The sequence below is a fragment of the Tachyglossus aculeatus genome, chromosome 6 (assembly GCF_015852505.1).
Source record: "Tachyglossus aculeatus isolate mTacAcu1 chromosome 6, mTacAcu1.pri, whole genome shotgun sequence".
Lineage (NCBI taxonomy): Eukaryota > Metazoa > Chordata > Mammalia > Monotremata > Tachyglossidae > Tachyglossus > Tachyglossus aculeatus.
Genome location: NC_052071.1, coordinates 14,696,458 through 14,722,705, shown reverse-complemented (window position 1 = coordinate 14,722,705; position 26,248 = coordinate 14,696,458). Strand labels below are relative to the sequence as shown.

General features: G+C 50.2%; 1 protein-coding gene across 4 annotated transcripts in view; it reads left to right on the top strand.

Moving 5' to 3' along the window:
* The window catches only part of PAK3 (p21 (RAC1) activated kinase 3), a 157,287-nt gene that overhangs the window by 61,314 nt on the left and 69,725 nt on the right, over window positions 1-26,248 (top strand). Inside the window, exon 1 of one of the 4 annotated variants that reach the window (XM_038748106.1) lies at window positions 3,055-3,076. The exons of the other annotated variants lie outside the window; for them this stretch is intronic. The gene's annotated coding sequence lies outside the window, so the exon portion shown is untranslated. Of the gene's footprint in view, window positions 1-3,054; window positions 3,077-26,248 lie in introns of those variants that run through there. 4 annotated transcript variants of the gene reach the window in all.

Below are 26,248 nucleotides of genomic sequence, written 5' to 3'. Positions count from 1 at the left end.
CGTGGTAGCAATCGATCTATGGTATTTATTGAGCACTTCTTGGATGTTGAGTACTGTATACTAAGTGCTTGGGAGAATCCAATGGAACAGAACTAGTAGACATGGTCCCTGCTTACAGTGTAGAGTGGGAGACAGGCATTAAAAATAAATGATGATACGCATCTATCATGTGAGGGTGAGGGGTGTGTGTGTGTGTGTGTGTGAATAAGTCCAGGTAATGCAGAAGGGCAAGTGAGATGGAGAAAGGAGGGTTAAGTTGGGGAAGGCTTCTCATCATCAGTCGTATTTATTGAGCGCTTACTGTGTGCAGAGCACTGTACTAAGCGCTTGGGAAGTACAAGTTGGCAACATATAGAGACAGTCCCTACCCAACAGTGGGCTTCTCGGAGGAGATGGGATTTTAATTAGGCTCTGAAGGTAGGGAGAGTGATCATCTGTCGGCTATGAAGGGGAGAAGGAGAGTATTCCTGGCTTTATCTGAGGAGAGTAACCGTGGCCCCCAGCCTGCCGTCTTCCTCCGTCCGAAAGCAGAAGGAAAGAGGAGAGGTCCGGGGGGTTTTCGGTTTGCTCTTTCCGCCGTTGACCTTCGTCTGTGGTTGGGCTTCCTGGAATTTCCCACAATTCTGTGTCACTTCTCCTTCTCAACTGATCTGGCCGAGGGCCCTGTTACCCCACCAGGATGGGGGCTGGGATGTCTCATTTCAGAATCTCCCCTTCTCCCTCCCATGCCCACCTCGGTTTTTCTGAAGGGAGGGGTGGACTGGGGATGGGGGCCCGCCTCTGTCTGGGACTCTCTACGTGTCGCTTGGTATGTGGGGGGGGTCTGGGTGCGTATCAAAACCTCTCCCTGAGTTCATAGTAATAATAATTATTGTGGTATTTAAGTGGTTACTATACGCCAGGCACTGTATTTAGGTGCTGGCGTAAATACAAGATGATCAGATTGGACTCAGTCCCTGTCCCGCCGCCTAGGGCTCACATGTTAATCCCCATTTTACAGATGAGGGAACTGAGGCCCAGCGAAGTGATTTGCCCAAGGTCACGCAGCTGATAAGTGACCGAGCCGGGATTAGAACCCAGGTCCATCTGACTCCCAGGCCTGGGCTGTAATAATAATAATGATGGCATTTATTAAGCACTTACTATGTGCAAAGCACTGTTCTAAGCGCTGGGGGGATACAAGGTCATGAGGTTGTCCCATGTGGGGCTCACATTCTTCATCCCCATTTTCCAGATGAGGGAACTGAGGCCCAGAGAAGTGAAGTGATTTGCCCAAAGTCACACAGCTGACAAGTGGCGGAGCCGGGATTTGAACCCATGACCTCTGACTCCAAAGCCCATGCATGCTCTTTTCCACTGAGCCACGCTGCTAGGCCACGCTGCAAAGGTCTGACTTCTGGATTTCTCGCCAGGCCTGGTGTTCTTTGTGTCCACTGATCGGTCACTAGTATTTATTGAGCACTTGCCGTGTGCAGAGTGCTGTACTAAACGCTTGGGAAAGGACAATACAGTAAAGGCACTAGTCACTAGACATGATCCCTGCCTAGTGGTGGAAGAGCAGGGGTTTCCTGAGGTGCCCCGGTGCAGTCTTGGTTGGACTAGAAGGGTCCCCCTCAAGTCCCTTCTTGCTTGGCTTTACAACTGAGGCTCATCAAAAGAATTGTGGTATTTAAGTGCTTCCTATGGCACTGGGGTAGATATAAGATAATAATAATAGTATTTGTTAAGTGTTTACTATAATAATGATAATTATGGTATCTGGTAAGTGCTCACTATGTGCCAAGAACTGTTCTAAGCACTGGGGTAGAGACCAGGTAATCAGATTGTCCCACATGGGTCTCACAGTCTTAATCCCCATTTTACTGATGAGGTGACTGAGGCACAGAGAAGTTAAGTGGCTTGCCTAAGGTCACCCAGCAGACAAGTGGCGGAGGCAGGATCCCCTGACACCCAAGCCCGTGCTCTTTCCACTAACCCACGCTGCTTCTCCAGATAATCAGGCCCCACCTGGGGCTCACCATCTGAGAAGGAGGAATAACAGAGATTAAATCCCCATTTTGCAGGTGAGGGAGCTGAGGCCCAGAAAAATGAAATGACTTGTCCGAGGCCACACGGCAAGACAACCTGACTTCCAGTTGGGGGGGGGGTGTCCCTCGCTCTCTCATGCACATACATGTCACACACACACACACACACACACACACACACACACACACACACACACACACACGAGTTTGTCCACCAGATCCATGGTAATTAATCGGTTAACTCTTCCTGGGGCCCATCCCTAGCCATCCCCGAGTTGGGCATCAACTCCCAATTTCCCTTTGGACTGAAACCATCAAAGGGCCACCCCGTTCTACCACTAGCCCCCCTCCCCACCCCCGGGTCCAGCAGAGAGAAGATGGGAAGCCGGCCTGGACTCTCTCTTCATTTCATTCATTCATTCAGTCGTATTTATTGAGCACTTACTGTGGGCAGAGCGCTGTACTAAGCGCTTGGGAAGTACAAGTCGGCAACATAGAGACGGTCCCTACCCAACAACGGGCTCACAGTCTAAGCGCTTGGTACAGTGCTGTGCACACAGTAAGTGCTCAATAAATGTGATTGATTGATAGAAGGGGAGACACTAGCCACCGGATGGTGGGGAGGGGGGTCTTGGCAGCTTAGGAGCAAGGGCGGGCAAGCACGTGGGCATGCATTGCCCGATGGCTGTGCGTCTGCGTGCTTCTTCTCCCCCTCGTGTGCTGGTGGAAGAGGTCAGGGGGAAGATTGTGGGCGCGGTGGTTCCTGCTCTCATCAGGAACCTATGGCTGCTCCCGTCCCCGCCTCCCCCAGCGCCGGGTTGAGGCTTGTCGAGCAGGCTGGCTCGGTTCTGGTTCCCACGCGGTCTCTGCCAGGCCCCGGGACCCATCCGAAGCCCCATCCGAGCCCGGGCCGGTGACTCAGAGAGCTGGCGGCGGTGGGGAGGAGAGGGGAGGGCACAGCCTTCTACGCTTGACATCCGTGCGACAAATCCTCCCGCTCCGTGGCAGCGGCAGGGGCTGTCTTTGAATCGGCGCCCGCGAGGACGGAGGTAGCGTGGGTGCCGGAGGGCCGAACACGGGAAGGACGGGACCCTGTTGGGATGGCCATGAGAGGGGCGAGGATCCGGCATTGGAGGCTGGGAGGGCGGCCAGCCTGGGCCGGGCCGGATTAAGGCGGGGCCCCCACGTGTATCCGAGAGCTGGCGGCTTGGGGTGCGGGGAAAGAAATTGCCCCAAAGCTAGGAAACCCAGATGTTATTCTCGTCCTTTCACATCTCCTTTTCTGCCTCCTCCTCAGCACCCCCCACCCCCAGTATAATCTCTCTTGAAGGGGGCCGTGGAAGACGCTCGGAGTGCCCAGTGGATTGCTTCCTTGGTACCAGACCCGAAAACGGGGAACATTTTCGGGGAGTATCAGGGGTTGGGTGACTCGGGGAAGCAGCAGCATGTCATAGTGCCTTCTAATCCCGGCTCCACCGCTTGTCTGCTGCGGGACTTTGGGGAAGTCACCTCACTTCTCTGGGCCTCGATGACCTCCTTTATAAAATAATAATAATAATTTTGGTATTTGTTAAGTGCTTACTATGTGCCGAGCACTGTTCTAAGCACTGGGGGAGATGCAAGGTAATCAGGTTGTCCCACATGGGGCTCACAGTCTTCACCCCCATTTTCCAGATGAGGTACCTGAGGCACAGAGAAGTTGTGACTTGCCCAAATTCACACAGCTGATAAGGGGCGGAGCCGGGATTAGAACCCATGACCTTGGACTCCCAAGCCTGTGCTCTTTCCACCGAGTCACACTCTTCTCTGAAAATGGGGATCAAGCCTGTGCTCTTTCCACCGAGTCACACTCTTCTCTGAAAACGGGGATCAAGCCTGTGAACCCCCCTTGGGATAGGGACTGTTTCCAACCCAATTCGCTCGTGTCCATCCCAGCGCTTAGTGTGGTGCCTGGAACATAGTAAGCACTTAGCAAATACCATAAGTACTATTATTATTGATGGGGTAGCAGCAGCTTTTGAGCCAGCTAGTATCCGGGGCCCTCCACGGCTCGGCTGCTAGGAGTTGCAGCGGCTTCTGGGGTGGACAGCCTAATTGAGGGCAGACAGTAGTTTGTGTCGGCCGGCTGGAGATGGGGCAGGACTGAAGCAGAACGAACTGTCAGGAGACTTCACGCAGAGGTGTGGGATATCCCAGCTGGGCCCTAGGTTGGATACGGAAACTGACATCTCAGAGAGTCGCTTCCTTGCTGTGTGACCTTGGGCAAGCCACTTCTCTGTGTCTCAGTTCCCTCATCTGTAAAATGAGGATTAAAACTCTGCGCCCCACGTGGGACAACCTGAGTACCCTGTATCTACCCCAGTGCTTAGAACAGTGCTTGGCACATAGTAAGCGTTTAATTAATACCATCGTTACCTCTGTGCTTAGAGCAGTGCCTTGCACATAGTAAGCGCTTAACAGATGTCATTTAAAAAAAAGAGAGCACCTGGGAACCGTTGAGTGGGCAGAGATGAGCATCATCCTCTTCCTAGTTTTCCCAGCCCGCCTGGCCTTCGTCCACCACTGGGCTGCTGTGGAGCAGCGGCCTTGGAGACCCTCTCCTTTTCTTGCTCGTCCCAAAGGGGAAGAAGCGTGAGAAGCAGCGTGGCTCAGTGGAAAAAGCCCGGGCTTTGGAGTCAGAGGTTGTGGGTTCGAATTCTGGCTCCACCACAAGTCTGCTGTGTGACCTTGGGCAAGTCACTTAACTTCTCTGAGCCTCAGTTACCTCATCTGTAAAAATGGGGATTAAGACTGGATGGAGCCCTACGTGGAACAACTTGATCACATCGTATCCCCCCCAGAGCTTAGAACAGTGCTTTGCATGTAGTAAGCGCTTAACAAATGCCATTAAAAAAAAAAGAAGCTAGGCACCAGATGGACCCGCCCCTCCGACTTCGGGTTAAACAGGGGTTGGGGGGATGTCTTCGGTGAGACTGGTGCTCCTTTGGTGTCTGTTGTTACTGCTGCTCCCCAAACCTCCCAGCAGAAAGCCTCCCACCCCCGTCCTGTGGGAAAACCTTTGCTGCCAAGGTGATACATTGCACCAAGAAGGCTTTTTTTGAGTGTCCCCTGGATGTTCAGCGCTTAGAACAGTGCTTTGCACACAGCGCTTAACAAATACCATCATCATTATTATTATTATGCAGTGCACCGCACTAAGCAGTCAGGGCTTACAAACCAAGCGAGTGACGTAATCCCTGCCCACAATGAACTGGCCCTCTGACTGGGAGGTAGACATGAAAGCATTTACCAAAAGACTTATCAAAATAAGTAATTGAATGAGCCATTTCGTCTGCCCGTCATCCTTGCCAAAGCCTCAGCGCGGGATTCGGTGTCGCCTCTCTTCCGTGAGCGCCGAAAGAGCAGGCCCGTTTTGAAGCAGGGTCGGGGGGTGTCCGTCTGCCCATCTGTCTGAACTCGGGTAGCCCGGGATCACCTTGGTTGCCCCTTCAGAGGCGAGGGCTGGGTAGTTTTGGCGAATAGCCACTCTCACCGTTCAGAAGGAGCCATTCCCATTTGACCCAGAATATTTCAACAGCCAGAGCGTGGTATACCAGCTCCCAATCAATCAATAGTATTTATTGAGTGCTTACTTCTGTGCAGAGCACTGTGTTAAGCACTTGTGAGAATCAGCGTGGCGTAGTAGATGGAGCCAGGGGTTTGGGAGTCAGAAGATCTGGAGTTCTAATCCCAGCTCCGTCACTTGTCAGCTGTGTGACCTTGAGCAAGTCATTTCACTTCTCTGGGCCTCAGTTACCTCATCTGTAAATCGGGGAATGAGACTGTGAGCCTGACGTTGGACAGTGACTGTGTCCAATCCCATTTACTTGTATCTACCCCAGCACTTAGTACTGTGCCTGGCAAATAGTAAGTGCTTAATAAATACCACAATTATTATTATTATTTGTGTGTGTGTGCTCACCTTGGCTGCCCCTTGCAGAGATGAGGAATGGGTAGCCCAAGGGAACAGCCAAACCCACGGTTCGGAGGCGGCCATTCCCATTGGCATGTGAATATTTCAGCAGCCGGAGCGTGGTATGCCAGCTCCCAACCAGTCAGTCAGTATTTATTGAGTCCTTACTATGTGAGCCCGTTGTTGGGTGGGGACCGTCTCTATATGTTGCTGACTTGTACTTCCCAAGCGCTTAGTACAGTGCTCTGCCCACAGTAAGCGCTCAATAAGTACAATTGAATGAATGAATGCAGAGCACTGTACTAAGCACTTGGGAGAATACAATGTAGCAGAATTAGCAGACGCATTCCCTGACCATAACGAGTAGGGAGCTCAAATTTTCTCTGCTTCCCCTCTCCTCCTGGCCTCCCTTCTTCCCGATCCTCCTCAGCCTGCTCGTCGTATTCCAGTTCCCCCACCTGCCTCCTCCATTCCCTGCTCCTTCCTGGGAGAGGTTTGCTGTTTCCCGTTCTCTTCCCTCTCAGAGTCTGCCTCTTCCAGGAAGCCTGCTCAGGATTGTGAGTATAATTACCACTCTCATCTAGTGCACCAGCTGGTGCTTTAGGTGATAGTGCAATAGAAGATAGTCCCTACCCGCAAGGTATTTAAAGCCCAGGTTGGGAAATAGGCAACAAGCATCATAGAACTTATCGATTCCTTTAGCGTGGCTCAGTGGAAAGAGCGCCGGCTTTGGAGTCAGAGGTCATGGGTTCGAATCCTGGCTCCGCCACGTCTGCTGTGTGACCTTGGGCAAGTCACTTGACTTCTCTGTGCCTCAGTTACCTCCTCTGTAAAATGGGGATTAAGACTGTGAGCCCCACGTGGGACAACCTGATCACCTTGTATCCCCCCCAGCTCTTAGAACAGTGCTTTGCACATAGTAAGCGCTTAACAAATGCCATCATCATTATTATTATTATTGTTCTCCTCCCTCCCCCTTTACCTCCCCAGTCCAAGGAATGGAAATATCCCAACCGCTTTGAAATTTTTTTGGAAGTATTTTTTTTAAGTGTTTACTATGTGTCAAGCACCAGTCTGATTGCTGGAGTAGATACAAGATTATCAGGTCAGGTGCAGTCTGGGGGTCCCAATCTATGGGGATCCCAGTCTAAGTAGAAGGGAGAATAAAGTGAATTTTGGGGCAGTCCTGTGGGTCTCCTGTTCCTGAAGGGGACTGGATGTGAGCACTGCAGTGGTGAGCACTACTGGGGAGAGGAGGAGTAAGGTCTGGAGCTAAGAACAGCCCAGCCACTATTGCCCGTGCCCTTGGATATGTGACCTTTGGACACTTGATATTCACCCCAACCCCAGCCCCGTGACAGAGGGCTCCAGCCTGGCCTCTCACATCACTTGTCCTCTTGTCTTTTTTTTTTTAAATGGCATCTAAGTGCTTACTATGTATGAGGCCCTGTATTAAGCACTGGGGTAGATACAAGTTAATCGGGATGGACACAGTTCCTGTCCCACATCGGGCTTGCAGTCTTAATCCTCATTTTACAGATGAGTTAAGTGATGCACAGAGAAGCGAAGACACTTGCCCAAGGTCACACAGCAGACAAGTGGCGGAGTGAGATTAGAACCCACGTCGTTCTGACTCCCAGGCCTGTGGTCTATCCACTAGGCCAAGCTGCTTCTCTGGGGAGCATGCCGCCCTTCAATCAATCAATCAATCAATCAGTCGTATTTATTGAGCGCTAACTGTGTGCTGAACACTGTACTAAGCGCTTGGGAAGTACAAGTTGGCAATGTATAGAGACAGTCCCTACCCAACAGTGGGCTCACAGTCTAAAAGGGGGAGACAGAGAAAAAAACCAAACATACTAACAAAATAAAATAAATAGAATAGATATGTACAAGTAAAATAAATAAATAGAGTAATAAATATGTACAAACATATATACAGGTGCCCTTCTCCACATGATGTGACATGCACGTATTTAATGTCGGGTTTGCATGATGTGGCTACAGGGGCCAGATTTGTTGTAGTCACACCACCTCCCCAGTTAGCGCCCAGAGCAGGGTCCCATGGTCGGCAGGGGCTCAGGAACTAGCAATTGGAAAGAGTGGAACTGATTCCTGAGAAGACATTCACTAATAATAATCATCATCATCATCCTCATCGTGGTATTTGTTAGCTGCTTACTTTGTGCGAGGCACTGTTCTAAGCTCTGGGGTGCGTGCAGGCTAATCAGGTTGGACACAGTCCCTGTCCTACATGGGGGGCTCACAGTCTCAATACCCATTTTACAGATGAGGGAACTGCGGCACAGGGAAGTGAAGTGACTTGCCCAAGGTCACACAGTGGGGTAGCGGGGATTAGAACCCATGACCTGCTCTATCCACTACACCATGCTGCTTCTCAAGATAGTTTGCTCCCCGGCTGAAATCTTTGAAGGTTTCAAAGACAGGGGCCTGAGTTCTTTCAGTGCTGATGCCAGGGTTGGGTGCAGAATGAGAAGTTCTAGCTCTAGAAGTCCAAAGCGTGCGTAAGCGGAGGAAATCTACACATGCAAGTCAGTTGTTGAGGAATAGGAAGCCCCCTTTATTGATGCATCCCAAGGCCCCTCCTCCTATGAGATTTTTCAGGGGCTGTGGTCATCGGTGTATTGTAATAATTATAATAATAATAATAATAATAATAATTCATAATAATTGTGGGATTTGTTAAGCACTTACTATGTGCCAGGCACTGTACTAAGTGCTGAGGTGGAAAAAAGCAAATCGGGTTGGACACAGTCCCTGTCCCACGTGGGGCTCACAGCGTCAATCTCCATTTTACAGATGAGCTAACTGAGGCAGAGAAGTGAAGTGACTTGCCCAGGTTACCCAGCAGACAAGTGGCGGAGCCGGGATTAGAACCCATGGCCTTCTGACGCCCAGGCCCTTGCTGTATCTGCTATGGTGCTTCTCTTAATATTAATAATAATAATGATAGCATTTATTAAGCGCTTACTGTGTGCAAATCACTGCTCTGAGTGCTGGGGAGGTTACAAGTTGATCACGTTGTCCCAAGGTGGGGCGCACAGTCTTCATCCCCATTTTCCAGATGAGGGAACTGAGGCCCAGAGAAGTGAAGTGACTTGCCCAAAGCCACACCGCTGACAACTGGTGGAGCCAGGATTTGAACCCATGACCTCTGACTCCAAAGCCCGGGCTCTTTCCATTGAGCCACGCTGCTTAATGTATCTTCAGTGGCTGCCCATCCACTTCTACATCACACAGAAACTCCTTACCATTGGCTTCAAAGCACTTAATCAGCTTGCCCCATCCTACCTCACCTCACCGATCGCCCACTACAGCCCCGGTCCTCACAGTCCGCTCCTCTGGTGACAGCTTATTCACTGGGCCTCTGTCTCGTCTATCTCACCGCCCACCCCTTTCCCCCGTCCTCCCCCTAGCCTGGATCTCCCTCCCCTTCCATAAATGCCAGACCACCACTCTCTCCACCTTCGAAGCATTACTAAGGTCACACCTCCTCCAAGAGGCCTTCCCCGCTTAAGCCCCCTTTTCCCTGGCTCGCTCTCCCTCTTGTGTTGTCCGTGCCCTTGGATCTGTGACCTTTGGACACTTGATATGCACCCCAGCCCCACAGCACTTACGTACATATTTGTAAATTTTGTATTAAAAATTATTCATATTAATGTCTGTCTCTCCCTCCAGACTGTAAGCTCGTTATGGGCAGGGAATGTCTGCTAATTCAGTTGTACTTTCCCAAGCACATTGTACAATTCTCTGCACAGAGTAAGCACTCAAACCGCTGTTGGGGTAGGGACCGTCTCTATGTGTTGCCAACTTGTACTTCCCAAGCACTTGGTACAGTGCTCCGCACACAGTAAGCGCTCAGTAAATATGATTGAATGAATAAATGCCACTGATTGATCGATTCAACCCCAGAAGTAGTGTGGGAGGTGCCTTCTCTGCTTTCTCCTACGTGTTTGAGTGTGTGGATGAAGGAGTCTGTGCCGCTTGGGGAAGTCTTTGCCCACTGAAGTGCTTTGATTCTTCCTTCCTGGGGATATGAGGAAAGAGAGGGTGTACTTTCCCAAGCACTTAGTACAATGCTGTGTACCCAGGGAGTGCGCAATAAATATGATTGATTGGGTTAGTGTCCGAGGGGAAGTCTTGAGGAGTGGGATGCTGAAGGATGTGTCTGTGGTCCCGGGCATGGCTGTGGCACCGCAGTACGATACCCAGCTGGCTGGGTTGGTTGAGGGGAAGCGGGACAGAGTGAAAAGGGTGCTTCTGCCCCGCCATTTGTCTCCATAGTCTAACAGCTTCTGTTGGCTCAGCAGGGGAAGTTGATGCCATTTTCATGCCAATGGTTGGGGCCAGAAGTCCTGCCAGGCGCATTGGTGGCAGCGCTTGACTTCAGCCCCTCCTCGGAGCAGTTGGATGAATGAATGTATGAATGAATGAATGAACTCCAGCTCTGCTCTGCTCTTAGGGGTGCCCTCCTTCCGTCAGGTGTGTACAGTAGGAGCCCCGAGGCAGTGGGTCCGGGAGAACTTTGGACGGACTATCCTGTCCTGCTGGTCCAAGTTAGGGAAGCCATCCTGTTAGACAGAGGAGAGTTTGGTTTCTCAGCTGATGAGTTTTTGTCATCTGCTGTCTCCATTTTCCGCTCCGAGCCGCTCTCTGCAGTGGCCACCGCCACCGAATTCCGTGCCTCGGACTCGGCACCGGAGTCCGATTGGATTTGGAAGGGGGAGGCGCGGGGGTTATGTCCACCGGTTGTGGGAGATGGGCAGCCCCCTCGTGGGACAGCGGCACATCCTGCCGCGAGCACAGAGGCACGCGTGTGATTTCGTGGGTGACTCCTTGCCCAGGTATTCGCCAGGGCCATCAGTGGGTACCCGCTTCGGGTGGGCGCTTCTTCCTAAGGTGGCATTTGCCGAGAGCGATTGACTCACTGAGGCTGAGATGCCCTCAGAAGACATTGGGGTCAACAGTCTTGCCTACACTTTCCCAGGAGCCACCCACCCCAGAATTTACCATAAAGATGGAAACCAGTCCTCTGGCCTTGGCGCTTCTCTGAGGAGAAACAGAATCCCTGTGGTGGGGAGGGTAGCGGGGGCTCTCCCCACCTCGCGAGGTGGGAACTGTAGTGTCTGTCCCTCCATCCCCCACTGGATTTGAGGCGAGGCACATCTCGTCTGGAAGCAGGTCTATCTTCCCGGGATGCTGGCCGGAGGCCCCTTTGCTACATTGCTGACGTGGGCTCCGCTGATCGTAAAGAAACACTTTCTCTCCTGATCGTCGGCTCACCCGGTGACGTCTGTTGGCCCGTTTCCTTCCGCCTGGGGGAACTCAGTGTTGGCAAGTAGATTCATTTGTTTTACAAAAAGCGATGAGCTCTCTGACGCCGGGGGCCCATCCTGTCCCAGCCATTTCCCTTCCCCCGTGCCCACCCCTTGCGGAACTGTTTTAGGGGGTGAAGGTGCCGCCAAAATTCCTTCTAAGACCGCACCTTCTGTCCTACTGAGAATCCATGTGTTGGCCGCAGGGCAGTGAGACAATCAGTGGTCTTTATTGAGCACTCGTCGTGTGCTGAAACCTTTACAAAGTACTCCAGAGAGGATAATGCCGTAGAATTGGTAGACACGATCCCGTCCCTCTGGGAATGTACAGACATCTGACATGGCTCTGGATAGAGGCCCCGCGGAGACCATCTGCAGACCATCTTCTGGTCTCTTTCTCTCATCATCATCAATCGTATTTATTGAGCGCTTACTGTGTGCAGAGCACTGTACTAAGCGCTTGGGAAGTACAAGTTGGCAACATATAGAGACAGTCCCTACCCAACAGTGGGCTCACAGTCTAAAAGAAAGTCTAAAAGACTCTCACCTCACCGGAGGCCTGGTTCGCTTGGTCTGAAGCCGGACAGCAAAGTGGTCACTGCCTTCCTCTGTTTTATAAAGTCGGCTGATAATCGTAACCGAAGTGATGATATCCGTGGTATTTGTCAAGCGCTTACAACACGATACAAGTTAATCACGCCAGACACAGGTCTTATATGGGGCTCAGCCTAAGTATTGGATTGCCATTTTACAGATAAACTGAGGCCCAGGGAAGTGAAGGGATGCGACGAAAGTTGCCTCACAGGCAAGTGGTGGAGCCGGGACTAGAACTCAGGTCTCCTGGCTGCCGATCCTGGGCCGGGCTGCTGATGAAACCCTGATGGTTAGTTTAAGGAGCCTGTTCGTATTGGCAGGTCCATTGCATAATAATAAGAACGGTACTTGTTAAGCGTTTACTATGTGCCAAGCACTGTTCTAAGCGCTGGGGTAGGTACAAATTAATCAGGTTAAACACGGTCCCTGTCCCGCATGGGACTCAAAGTCTTAGTCCCCATTTTGCAGATGAGGTAACTGAGGCCCACGTGAAGTGACTTGCCCAAGGCCACATAGAAAATGCAGTCATCCTGTATTTTGGGGACCAGTCATCATCATCATCATCATCTTGCTAGCTCTCTGCCGGCCGGTCAGTCGCGCAGCTCTCTGGTGAGGACCTTGGCCTGGGTGTCCAGTTGTTTGTTGCCTTCTTTGTCGCTCTGCCTGTTCCGTTGTTGGTTCCGGGTCCCCCCCTTGGCCCACCCTTCAGTTGGCTAGTAAAAAAGAAAGTCCCAACTGGCTCCTTTCATCCCGAGCAAAACAGAGAAGCACCGTGGCCTAACAGGTAGAACACAGCCCTGGGAGTCAGAAGGACCTGGGTTCTAATCCCTACTCCGCCACTTTCTTGCTGGGTGACCTTGGGCCAGTCACTTCACTTCCCTGGGCCTCAGGCATCCCCGCTGTAAAACGAGGATTGAGGCTGTGACCCCCACGTTGGACAGGGACCGTGTCCAAGCTGATTATCTCATATCCGCCCCAGCGCTTAGTACAGTGCCTGGCACATAGTAAGCGCTTAACAAATCCCGTGAGCAAAAAAAAAGTATGGGTCCAGGTGCTCACTGCACGACTGGCGACCCAGTGAGGCATTTCTGTGGCACCTTAGTGTGAAAGACAAGCGCCAGAGCTTCGGCCATGCAATCCGGGGGATGAAATTCCAGCCCTGCCGATGCACTCGCAGATTAAACTGGTGTCTCTGGAGGAAGGTCTCCTTATAATAATAATAATAATGATGGCATTTATTAAGCGCTTACTATGTGCCAAGCACTGTTCTAAGCGCTGGGGAGGTTACAAGGTGATCCGGTTGTCCCACGGGGGGCTCACAGTCTTAATCCCCATTTTACAGATGAGGTAACTGAGGCCCAGAGAAATTGTGACTTGCCCAAAGTCACACAGCTGACAGTTGGCGGAGCTGGGATTTGAACCCATGACCTCTGACTCCAAAGCCCGGGCTCTTTCCACTGAGCCATGCTGCAAATGAACCCCAGCTGGCTCCCATGCCAATCACCCATCACCTAGGCCAATTCATCATCATTTGAGCAGGGAGTTTGGAACCCTGGGGTGTGAGGGCTCTGGGCAGCCCAGTGTAAGCCAGCCCTGAGGGAAATGTTGGCGTAATTCAGGCAGAAACCCTCAGAGATATAGGCCAAAATTTGAGTCGGTCATACTTATCCATCAATCGGTCAATCAGTCAATACCACAATCATTATTACAGTGGAGGCCTTCCCAGACTGAGCCCCCTCCTTCCTCTCCCCCTCCTCATCCTCCCCGCCCTACCTCCTTCCCCTCCCCACAGCACCTGTATATATGTTTGTACAGATTTATTACTCTATTTTACTTGTACGTATTTACTATTCTGTTTATTTTATTTGGTTAATTTGTTTTGTTATCTGTCTCCCCCTTCTAGACTGTGAGCCTGCTTTTGGGTAGGGACCGTCTCTATATGTTGCCAACTTGTACTTCCCAAGCGCTTAGTGCAGTGCTCTGCACACAGTAAGCGCTCGATAAGTACGAATGAATGAATGAATCATCACTCTCCACAGTACAGAGTGTACTCTGGGACAACCTGATTACCTTGTATCTATCCCAGTACTTAGAACAGTGCTTGGTACTTAGTAAGCGCTTAACAAATGCCATCATTATTATTATTATTATTATCACAAAGTGCCCTTATATTGCACCAGGTGCTGAGGATATTGCAAATAAAGAAAAAAAAGTAAGGCACAGAGCCTGCCCTTTGGTGTTAGTAACAATAATTAATAGTAATTATGTATTTGTTAAGCGCTTACTTGCAAATCAGGTTGGACACACTCCTTGTCCCCCGTGGGGCTCACAGTCTCAATTCCCATTTTACAGATGAGGTAACTGAGGCACAGAGAACTGAAGTGACTGGCCCAAGGTCACCAGCAGACAAGTGGTAGAACCGGGATTAGAACCCATGACTGTGTGAGTCCCAGGCCCGGGCTGTATCCACTGAACCGTGCTGCTTTTTAGGCCATGTCGGAGAGATAACCATGTCAGTGATCAGGGAAAGAGTCCCTCTTGGATCCATTTTGTAGAGAAGCAGCACGGCAGCTGCTTGGAGTCAGGAGACCCAGGTTCTAATCTCCCGGCTCCACCACTTGCCTGCCCGGAGTCCTTGGTCAAGTCACTCTTCTTTTCTGTGCCTCAGTTTCTTCAACTCCTAAATGGGGATTCAAGACCGGTTCTCCCTCCCGCTTAGACTGGGAGCCCCATTTTGGATAGGGACCGTATCTTAATCATATTATCTTGTAATTACTCCCAGTGTTTAGTTATAGTGCTCGGCCTGTAGGACGCACTCAACACGTAGTAGTGTAATTACTGTCGTCACAATAGCCCCGAAAAGGGTTTGGTGCCCCGCCTTGGGCTCCACGCTGGGCCCGACCGAGAAGTAAGAGGCAACTAGATGGGTCATCATCATCATCATCATCAATCATATTTATTGAGCGCTTACTGTGTGCAGAGCACTGTACTAAGCGCTTGGGAAGTACAAGCTGGCAACATATAGAGACAGTCCCTACCCAGCAGTGGGCTCACAGTCTAAAAGTCAGTGTGGTTTCTGGAAGAGTTGCTCTAAGCCAACCCGGATTTCGATGGCCTGCCGCCCCCTTAGGAGTCAGTGCTTGCCAGTACCCATCCTTACGTTGGAGGACTTTCTGGGGCCACCAAAGGTCATTTAGTCTCAGCCCCTGTCTCGAGGAAGGACTGAATTCAGATCATCAATCAGAGCTTTCTGGTCAGAGAGTCTCCCCCACTTCCCATCCTCTCCCCACCCACACTGCCAGTTCTTTTTCACGGTTTAACCCTAATCTCTCCGGCCGCAATCCGGACCCGCCCCCCTTGTCCCTTGGAAACCGAAAAGCTGCCCTTTGACCCTTAATACCGCATCCCCGCCTTTGGTCTGTCATTTCTTCTGCCTCATCAGACTTGTGAACGAGTTACCTTCGGAGCGGCAGCTGGGTGACTGTGTGGAGGCGAATTGTGGGAATACCCCCAGCTGGTCCGTCTTGTTTAATGCAGCTGGATATAATGGCTCCTTTTGACTTCTTTGGAAAGAGAGGAGGGCTGAAGTGACCCCATTCAGACTGAGCTGCTGCCTATTAGCTCAAGGACAAGCCGCACCTGCCCTCAGGAAGAAATCTATCCATGCAAAGGCTTCAGGTTTTGGAGGTCTAAATGGACACTTTGGCTTTAACGATTCCGCATTTCAAGCTACCGCAAAATCCTGCCACCCGACTATCTAGGTAACCGAACTCAGGTTATTTTCAGTGGAGGGGGCTAAATTAATCCAGATAAATTAGAGACAGCCCGGAGGGGTGATTTCTGTTCTTTAATCTGCTATGACTCTCCATTGCAAGCAAAGTAGAGGTTGGCAGAGAGTGAAAAATGACCTGCGCTAGTTGGTGGATATATATTTTCTTCCCCCAGTGTGTGTACGTGAGAAAGAAAGTGAGATGTGTGTAAGCCCGGACTGTGTGTGTGCCTGGGACAGAGCTGGAATCAATTTAATGTGTGGCAGAGAGGAGAGATGTCTCAGGTTTTCACCAACCCATAAGTTACTGACGCTGTCTAGCCTGTACTCCGGTCAGCTGCTCCTGTTCTGGACTCCAGAGACAAGGCTGGTTTTTGTGTATTCTTCATGATAATATCAAGGATTGTTATATACAGTCGTGACACCATTTGAGCATCACCAGAGAGCTAGGTTTTGTGCTGAGAAGAAATGTAAACCCAGTGACTCTCAGCTCTCCATGGGACTCCATGGGAGAGAAGATGAGGGGTGGACCACTTGGGTTTAGGCAGTACGATTATACTTTGCCCGTTCACATCCATTCTGTCCTTTGTTCTCCCAGTGACATGCAAAGGGTGGGTCCTTTTCAATCACATTTACTGAAGTGCAGAGAGGTTAAGTGACTTGTCTTAGGGCCACACAGCAAGGCACGTGACTTGATTTAGAAACCAGGCAGCTTGACTCCCAGGACAGGTATTGCTGGCTTTGGAAGACCACCATGCTATTCGTTACGGGCCTTCTGGATAGGTTATGCTGGTTCGAAGGGCTCGAGCCCGCTGTTGGGTAGGGACTATCTCTATATGTTGCCAATTTGTACTTCCCAAGCGCTTAGTACAGTGCTCTGCACACAGTAAGTGCTCAATAAATACGATTGAATGAATGAAAAGATTCAGGTGCCTGCAAGCTCGTCGTGGGCAGGGAATGCGTCTGTTTATTGTTATTTTGTATTCTCCCAAGCACTTAGTACAGTGCTGTGCACGGAAGAAGGCACAGGGGTGAGGGTGGCCGAGGAGCCGCTCGGAAGAGCGAATGGAGTGAGGCCAATCCGAGAATACGAGAGGGGAGGCAGAGGTTGGGGTGGGAAGGTTACAGAAACTGGAAGGTCTGGGAGGAAACTCCATTCGACCCAGAACACGACGGGTACCTAGGAGAGTAGAGAGGAGCAGAGCCAGGGGGAGATTCTTCATTCATTCACTCAATCGTATTTATTGAGCGCCTACTGTGTATAGAGCACTGTGCTAAGCCCTTGGGAGAGTACAAATATACCAATAAACAGACACATCGCCCGCCCATAGCGTGTTTACAGTCTAGATTGTTCTAGTAGCTGAATTCTGAACTGGCTAGGCGAGAGCTGATTGTTGGGTAAGGCAGACCGTAAGCTCCTTGAGGACAGGGAACCTGTCTGCCAAGTATATCGTCTGTCCTCTCCCAAGCATTTAGTGCAATGCTCTGCCAATAGATACCATTGATTAATTGGAAGGCAGGAAAGGAAAGCTGCAGTAGTGAAGGCTGGTGGTTCTTACGGTTTGGATGAGAACTTGAGAGAGAAGGGGGGGCCAGTTGATTTAGAGGAAGAAGCGACAGATCCGGAACCCCTGTTGACCAACGGAAAAAGGAAGGGATCCAAGGCCGAAACTAAAACTGAAATGGAGAGAATCTTGCCACCGAAGGCTTCTTTTAGGCTGGAGCACCGGAGCCAAGCTTAGGGGCCTGGAAAGCCTGTGCTGTCCGGCCTGCAGCTGCAGGGCTTGGATCGCTTTTTACAAATTCCAAATCGGCCTTGTCGGAAAGGCCCAGCCGGGTGAGTTCCTGAGGTGGAAGGTTGTCCCAGGAGCTTTCCCCAGGACAGAGGGCCACCCTTTTCTCCTCACGAACCCCGGGGCCGAGAGGGCCCTCCCGCTTCGTTTGATGGCAGGACCCTGCAGGATCCTGAGGGTTTCGATCGGGGCTTTACCGTGGGGCGGACGGGAGAGATGTTTACACCCACAGGACAGGGCGGTGTGGATTCAGATCGTCCGACTGCTTTTTGCCATCTCAGCTCTGTCTCAGGACGGTTGGGGTATCGACCCTGCTGAAGGGGTGGCAAGAACGGCACTTGGCCTTGGTGCCCTGCTCCATCCTTTCCTAGCATGGGATGAAGCCAGGGCCTTGGCAGTCCCTGTCAATCAATCAATCAATCAATCGTATTTATTGAGCGCTTACTATGTGCAGAGCACTGTACTGTCCTGCAGGGGGCTCACAGTCTTAATCTCCATTTTACAGATGAGATAACTGAGGCACAGAGAAGTGAAGTGTATATATATATATATGTATATATGTTTGTACATATTTATTACTCTGTTTATTTATTTATTTTACTTGTACATATCTATTCTATTTATTTTATTTTGTTAGTATGTTTGGTTTTGTTCTTTGTCTCCCCCTTTTAGACTGTGAGCCCACTGTTGGGTAGGGACTGTCTCTATATGTTGCCAGCTTGTACTTCCCAAGCGCTTAGTACAGTGCTCTGCACACAGTAAGCGCACAATAAATACGATTGATTGATTGATTGAAGTGGCTTGCCCAAGGTCACACAGCAGACAGGTGGCAGCACTGGGATTAGAACCCAGTACCCTTTGATTCCCAGGCTTGTGCTCTTTCCACTAGGCCATACTGCACACCGTAAGCACTTAGTAAATAGCACTGATTGATAGCGGAACCATCCCAAATGTAATTAGCATTAATAAGGATGGTGGGGTTTAAGCACTTACTATGTGCCAAGCACAGTTCCGAGCTGCTGGGGTAGATCAATCAGTCAATCAATAGTATTTATTGAGCGCTTACTGTGTGCAGAGCACTGTACTAAGCGCTTGGGAAGTACAAGTTGGCAACATATAGAGACGGTCCCTACCCAACAGTGGGCCCACAGTCTAGATGCAAAATAATCAGGTCGGACATAGTCCCAGCCACCCCCAGGGCTCACAGTCTAAGCAGGATAGAGGAGAGAAATTGAGGCACAGAAACGTGAAGTGGCTTGCCCAAGGTCACACGGCCGGCAAGTGGTGGAGCCGGGCTGAGAACCCAGGACCTCTGACTCCCAAGCTTGGGCTCTCTCAATCAGTCGGGCTCTCAGAGACCTGTGGCCAGGCTCAGAGGTGGGCTTGGGATAGACCAGAGAGAGGGTATACTGCCATCTCCTATTTACTGAGCGCTTACTGTGTGCAGAGCACTGTACTAAGCACTTGGAAATTGCAATTACAATTCCGCAGTAAAGAGACAATCCCTGCCCACACCGGGCTTACAGTCCAGAAGCATTTAGTTCAGTGCTCTGCGCACAGTAAGTGCTCAATATAATTGATTGATTGGGGGACCGGCAGCAGGAGGGAGTTAGCTGGGACTCATTACCTCCTCACCTACTAACCCTCCCTTCCCAGCGTTCCCAAATTATGCACAGCGGTGCCGCTTCCCTGCCTTCTCTCCATGTCCACAGATGTCCCAAGTGAAATGCACCCAGTAAAGAGGTATCCCAGCTAACGTTGGTCTGGAAATTCTGGGAAAAAAGAGGGTAGAAATATCTGACACTCCATCAGTTCTCTCCCTCCGACCATTCCCATCCTTTCCCTTCTCCCCCTCGTCCCCCTCTCCATCCCCCCGTCTTACCTCCTTCCCTTCCCCACAGCACCTGTATATATGTATATATGGTTGTACATATTTATTACTCTATTTATTTATTTATTTATTTATTTATTTATTTTACTTGTACATTTCTATCCTACTTATTTTATTTTGTTGGTATGTTTGGTTCTGTTCTCTGTCTCCCCCTTTTAGACTGTGAGCCCACTGTTGGGTAGGGACTGTCTCTATGTGATGCCAATTTGTACTTCCCAAGCGCTTAGTACAGTGCTCTGCACATAGTAAGCGCTCAATAAATACGATTGATTGATTGATTCTCCAAGCTCATCTTGGGCCCTGGTTTATGCTCATCCTTCTGCCAGGAGGCCCCCTCCCCTTCAAATCCACCAGACCTCATCTCTCCCCCGTCTTCATATCTCCCCTTCTGAAGTCGCAGCTGTCCGAGGAAACTTTCATTGTTCCCCTCGGCTCACATTCCCCCTCCTGTCCTCTCGGAGCTTTGACCCACACGGCTTCCCATCGTCTTTCGGTCCACACCGATTTTTGTCCCCTACCGTTTGACCGCTTCTCCGTCCCACTTGTACGTTATTTATGATCTTTCTCCCCCTGTTATTTTGCAAGCTCCTCGTGGACAGGGTATGTGTCTTCTTCCGGTACTGTCCTCTCCCTAACCCTTAGAACAGTGTTTGAGAAATATAGTTGATTGAGCGATCATCAATTTGAAGAGGAATTTTCTGCAGGATTTTCACCCCCGCCTCCTCAAAATAAATATAATAATAATAATGGCATTTGTTAAGCGCTTATTATGTGCAAAGCACCGTTCTAAGTGCCGGGGAGGATACAGAGAAGCAGCGTGGCTCAGTGGAAAGAGCCCGGGCTTTGGAGTCAGAGGTCATGGGTTCGAATCCCGACTCCGCCACATGTCTGCTGTGTGATCTTGGGCAAGTCACTTAACTTCTCTGGGCCTCAGTTACCTCATCTGTAAAATGGGGATTAAGACTGTGAGCCCCACATGGGACAACCTGATCACCCTGTATCCTCCCCAGTGCTTAGAACAGTGCTTTGCACATAGTAAGCACTTAACAAATGCCAATTATTATTATTATTATTACAAGGTGATCAGGTTGTCCCAAGTGGGGCTCACAATCTTAATCCCCATTTTACAGATGAGGTAACTGAAGCACAGAGAAGTTAAGTGACTTGCTGCCCAAAGTGACATAGCTGACAGGCAGTGGAGCTGGGATTAATATGCCAAATATGCAGAATCCTGCCCAGACACAGCCAGTGGAAGATTGAGAATTTTCAATCCATCCGTCCAGCAGTGGTATTGATTGAGTGCTTACTGCATGCAGAGCACTGCACTGAGCGTTAGGGAGAGGGTAATCCAATACAGAAGGCAGACACAATCCCCACCCTCTAGGATCTTACAGCCTAGAGAGGAGCGTAGCCTTTTGGAAACGCTCTTTGGGAACAATTTTCACTAGTCGGGGGTCTTTTGCCGCTTTTACTCAAGTGCCCAAAACAGTGTTCTGCTCTCAGCAGATGCTCAGCCCGTACTGTTGGGGATTTCTGGGCCTCTGGCCCTCTTCAGAGTCAATGCAAATCCCTCTCTAGCCCCCAACCTAGACAGCTGGTCTGACCAAGGGAAAGGAGAACACAAAAGAGGAGGAACGAGTTCCCCATTTCTATTTAGAGCCGTTGCCTAATTCTTTTTGCTCCAGCTGTTGCCCGATTTATTTCCGCCTCTGGGTGGGAGGGAGGAAGGGTGTTGGTTTTCACAGCTGCTCTTCAGCCCGTGATGATTTCGGTATTAAGTGCTCACTATAGGCCAAGTACCTAAGAATTAAGGGTGATACATGATAATTAGGTCAATCAATCAATCATCGTATTTATTGAGTGCTTACTGTGTGCAGACCACTGTACTAAGCGCTTGGGAAGTACAAGTTGGCAACACATCAGTCAGGCACAACCCCTGTCCCACTCGGGGCTCACAGTCTTAACAGGGAGAGACCAGGGTACAAGAAAAAAAATACATTCCCTGCCCACAGTGAGCTTACAGTCCAGAGGGAGAGACAGACATTAATAGAGAGGCAGCGTGGCTCAGTGGGAAAGAGCATGGGCTTTGGAGTCAGAGGCCATGGGTGCAAATCCCGGCTCCACTGACTGTCAGCTGTGTGACTTTGGGCAAGTCACTTAACTTCTCTGAGCCTCAGTTCCCTCATCTGTAAAATGGGGATTAAGACTGTGAGCCCCCCGTGGGACAACCTGATCACCTTGTAACCTCCCCAGCGCGTAGAACAGTGCTTTGCACATAGTAAGCGCTTAATAGATGCCATCATTATTATTATTATACATCAGAAGGAGAACAGGGCTTGAATCTACATTTTACAGATGAGGAAACCGAAGTTCGGAGTGGTGAAGCGACTTGCCCAAGGTCACGCAGCAGACCAGTGGCAGAGTCAGGATTAGAACCCAGGTCCCTTCCATTCAGCTGCCGTGCTTCTGGTCACACAGTAGGATTGATGTTTGCCATCTGCCAGGGCACACGGCTGGTTGATCTTGGGCCGGTGCAAGAGATTTTTTTCCCCTCTGGCAAGATTAGCCGTCCAGAGAGGGAGTGTGGTTTGTCGATATGCTGAGCTAGGACTGTTTTTCCTGTTTCTCTTGTTTGATACTTAGGACTTAGGCAGTGTTAGCAGTTTCATCGTGACAAAAAGCAGCCTGACCTAGTGGAAGGAGCACAGGCCTGGGAGTTGGAGGACCTAGGTTCTAATCCCAGCTCTGCCCATTGCTCTGCCACCTATCTGTTCATAATAATAATAATAATAATAATAATAATTGCATTTATTAAGCGCTTACTATTTGCAAAGCACTAAGTGCTGGGGAGGTTACAAGGTGATCAGAGAAGCAGCGTGGCTCAGTGGAAAGAGCACGGGCTTTGGAGTCGGAGGTCATGGGTTCGAATCCCGGCTCGACCACAAGTCTGCTGGGCGACCTTGGGCAAGCCATTTAACTTCTCTGAGCCTCCGTTACCTCATCTGTAAAAATGGGGATTAAGACTGTGAGCCCCACGTGGGACAACTTGATCACATTGTATCCCCCCCCCAGCGCTTAGAACAGTGCTTTGCACATAGTAAGCACTTAACAAATGCCATCATTATTATTATTATTATTATCAGGTAGTCCCCCGGGGGCTCACAGTCTTAATCCCCATTTTCCAGATGAGGTAACTGAGGCCCAGAGAAGCTAAGTGACTTGCCCACAGTCACACAGCTGACAATTGGCAGAGCTGGGACTTGAACCCCTGACCTCTGACGCCAAAGCCCGGGCTCTTTCCACTGAGCCACGCTGCTTCGCCGGTCATCTGTCGGATGACCTGGGGCAAGTCTCTTCACTTCTCTGTGCCTCAGTTCCCTCATCTGTAAAATGGGGATTAAGACCGAGAGCCTTATGTGGGACATCGTCTGTGTCCAACCTAATTAGCCCGATGTTGGTGTCATGCCTATCCGGCAGCAGGTATCCCTTAAACTTCCTACTCGCCCGCATCATCATCATCATCATCATCAATCGTATTTATTGAGTGCTTACTATGTGCAGAGCACTGTACTAAGCGCTTGGAAAGTACAAATTGGCAACATATAGAGACAGTCCCTACCCAACAGTGGGCTCACAGTCTAAAAGGGGGAGACAGAGAACAAAACCAACAGAGCCCGCATGGAACCGGGCTCAGCGCCTTCCCTCGGCCTTGCCCACAAGCTCGTCCTCTAGATCGTAAACTCGTTGTGTGCAGGGAATATGTCTGTAATATTGTACTGTACTCTCCCCGGTGCTTAGTACAGTGCCCTGCACACAGTAAGCGCTCAATAAATACAATTGACTGACATTGTGAGCTCATCATGGGCAAGGGCACGTGTCCGTTAATTATTATATTGTACTCTCCCAATTATTATTACAATTATTATTATTACAATTATTATATTGTACTCTGTGTGCTTTGCACACAGTAAGTGCTCAATAAATACGTCTGATTGAATGAATGTATCTGGGAGAAATGTCTGTCCCCTACGCAGGTTGGTGGCTGCGGGTTGATTTTGTTTTTCCAGCAGGGCTGCTGTGATGCTGGGGCAGAGTTGCTTATGGGGGTGGTTGGAGCGAAGTCTTTGTTCTTTGGGGGTTTAGGGTTCAGGTGTCTTTGTGAATGGGTTTGCCGGCGATTCTATGGACAGCATGAACTCGAAGCAGATGTGACGATGGTCCAGCCAAAATCCTGCCCCACGCTTAGCGGTGGGGATCGGAATATTCATTCATTCAATCATATTTATTGAGCACTTACTGTGTGCAGAGCACTGTACTAAGCGCTTGGGAAGCACAAGTTGGCAACATATAGAGACGGTCCCTACCCAACAGCGGGCTCACAGTCTAGAAGAATATTCCGAAGTCCGTCTGCCACGCTCTGATGTGACCAGTCTGGTCAGTCAGTCAGTGCTATTTATTGAGCACTTACATTTCGCTGAGCATGGGAGAGTCCAGTCTCAATCAATCAATCAATCGTATTTATTGAGCGCTTACTGTGTGGAGAGCACTGTACTAAGTGCTTGGGAAGTACAAGTTGGCAACATATAGAGACGGTCCCTACCCAACAGCGGGCTCACAGTCTAGAATAATATTCTGAAGTCCGTCTGCCACGCTCTGATGTGACCAGTATGGTCAGTCAGTCAGTGCTATTTATTGAGCACTTACATTTCGCTGAGCCTGGGAGTCCAATATGACAGAGTTATATAAAAATAATAATAATAATGGCATTTCTTAAGTACTTACAATGTGCAAAGCACTGTTCTAAGTGCTGGGGAGGTTACAAGGTGATCAGGTTGTCCCCCAGGGGACTCACAGTCTTAATCCCCATTTTCCAGATGAGGTAACTGAGGCCCAGAGAAGTGAAGTGACTTGCCCAAAGTCACACAGCTGACAAGTGGCGGAGCCGGAGCCTTGACCTCTGACTCCAAAGCCCGGGCTCTTTCCACTGAGCCATGCTGCTTTAAGCTCTTACTATGTATCAAGTACTCTTCTATACACTGGGGTCTTGTCTTATGCCGTCGAGTCGTTTCCGACCCATAGCGACACTGTGGACACAGCTCTGCCAGAGTGCCCCATTCTCATCTGCAATCGATCCAGACAGTGGATCCAGAGTTTTCCTGATAACAATCCGGAAATGGTTTACCATTGCCGACTTCCACGCGGTACACTGTAGTCTCCACCCTCAACTCTCTCCTGTGCCACTGCTGCCCAGCACAGGTCAGTTTTGACTTGTAGCAGATCGCCTGCCACTCGCTAGCCACTGGCCAAGCTAGGAATGGAAGGGGTAATAATAATAATAATGATGGCATTTATTAAGCGCTTACTATGTGCAAAGCACTGTTCTAAGCGCTGGGGAGGTTACAAGGTGATCAGGTTGTCCCACGGGGGGCTCACAGTCTTGATCCTCATTTTGCAGATGAGGGAACTGAGGCCCAGAGAAGTTAAGCGACTTGCCCAAAGTCACACAGCTGACAATTGGCAGAGCTGGGATTTGAACCCATGACCTCTGACTCCAAATCCCGTGCTCTTCCCACTGAGCCACGCTGCTTCTCTGTAGCCTCTGCTTGACTCTCCCTCCTGTAGCCGAGACTGGTAGAGGACTGGAAACTCTCCCGGTGCGACCCTGAGAGGGGCATACACTGGGGAGGATCCAAGTTAATCAGGTTGGACACAGTCTCTGTCCCACTTGGGGTTCACAGTCTGAGTAGAAGGGAGAACAGGTATTTAATCCCCATTTTACAGATGAGGATACAGGCCCAGAGAAGTGAAGTGACTTGTCCAAGGACACACAGCATCATCATCATCATCATCATCAATCGTATTTATTGAGCGCTTACTGTGTGCAGAGCACTGTACTACGCGCTTGGGAAGTACAAGTTGGCAACATATAGAGACAGTCCCTACCCAACAGTGGGCTCACAGTCTAAAAGGGGGAGACAGCAGACACGTGGCGGAGCTGGGATTAGAACCCATATCCTCTGACTCCCAGGGCCCTAGCTCTTTCCACTAGGTCCTACTGCTTCTCTTGGTGAACATATTCCCTGCCCTTAAGGAGCTTACGGTCTAGACGGCACTGCCGAGATAAGGGATGCATCCAGGACATCTGCGTTTTGTGTGGCAATCAATCAATCAATCGTATTTATTGAGCGCTTACTATGTGCAGAGCACTGTACTAAGCGCTTGGGAAGTACAAATTGGCAACACATAGAGACAGTCCCTACCCAACAGTGGGCTCACAGTCTAAAAGGGGGAGAGTTAAAGCAGGTTAAAGACGGTGTTTGTAGACAGGAGGTGGATGTTCAGTTCAGCACAGGCTCTGGCACTGAGTTTGCCGGCCCCATGCAGCCCGATGACTTGGCTCCGCGGACGGGCATCACTTCCAACTCTGGCACGGATGTCGCCCATTTCAGTTAATTTAGGCGACCCAAGTATCATCGAAGCGCTCCGTCTCTTCATTGCAGTCGGCTGCCGCAGGGGCAGAAGCGCTCATGTTTCGCGTTCGGTCCTGTGCGCCTGGGCGTTTTCGGGAAGCCCGACACGAGCGATTGTCCGAGAGCAAATCCAGCCCCTGATAGGAGGCATCCCAAAGAGAGAAGGCGTCTCCTAAAGGCAATGAATCCAGCCGGATCTTGCTCCAGGGGGGTGTCCTAGGTATAGGTGTATAGTCCCGTTTAGTGCTATGATATCGGCTCCATAGCTGGCCAGTTCCCATGCTGTTGGAGTGTATGGTACTTAAGGGCTTACTGTGTGTGCCAGGCACTGTACTAAGCACTGGGGGTAGATACACGCTAATCAGGTTGGACGCAGTCCCAGTCCCACACAGGGTCACAATCTTTATCCCCATTTT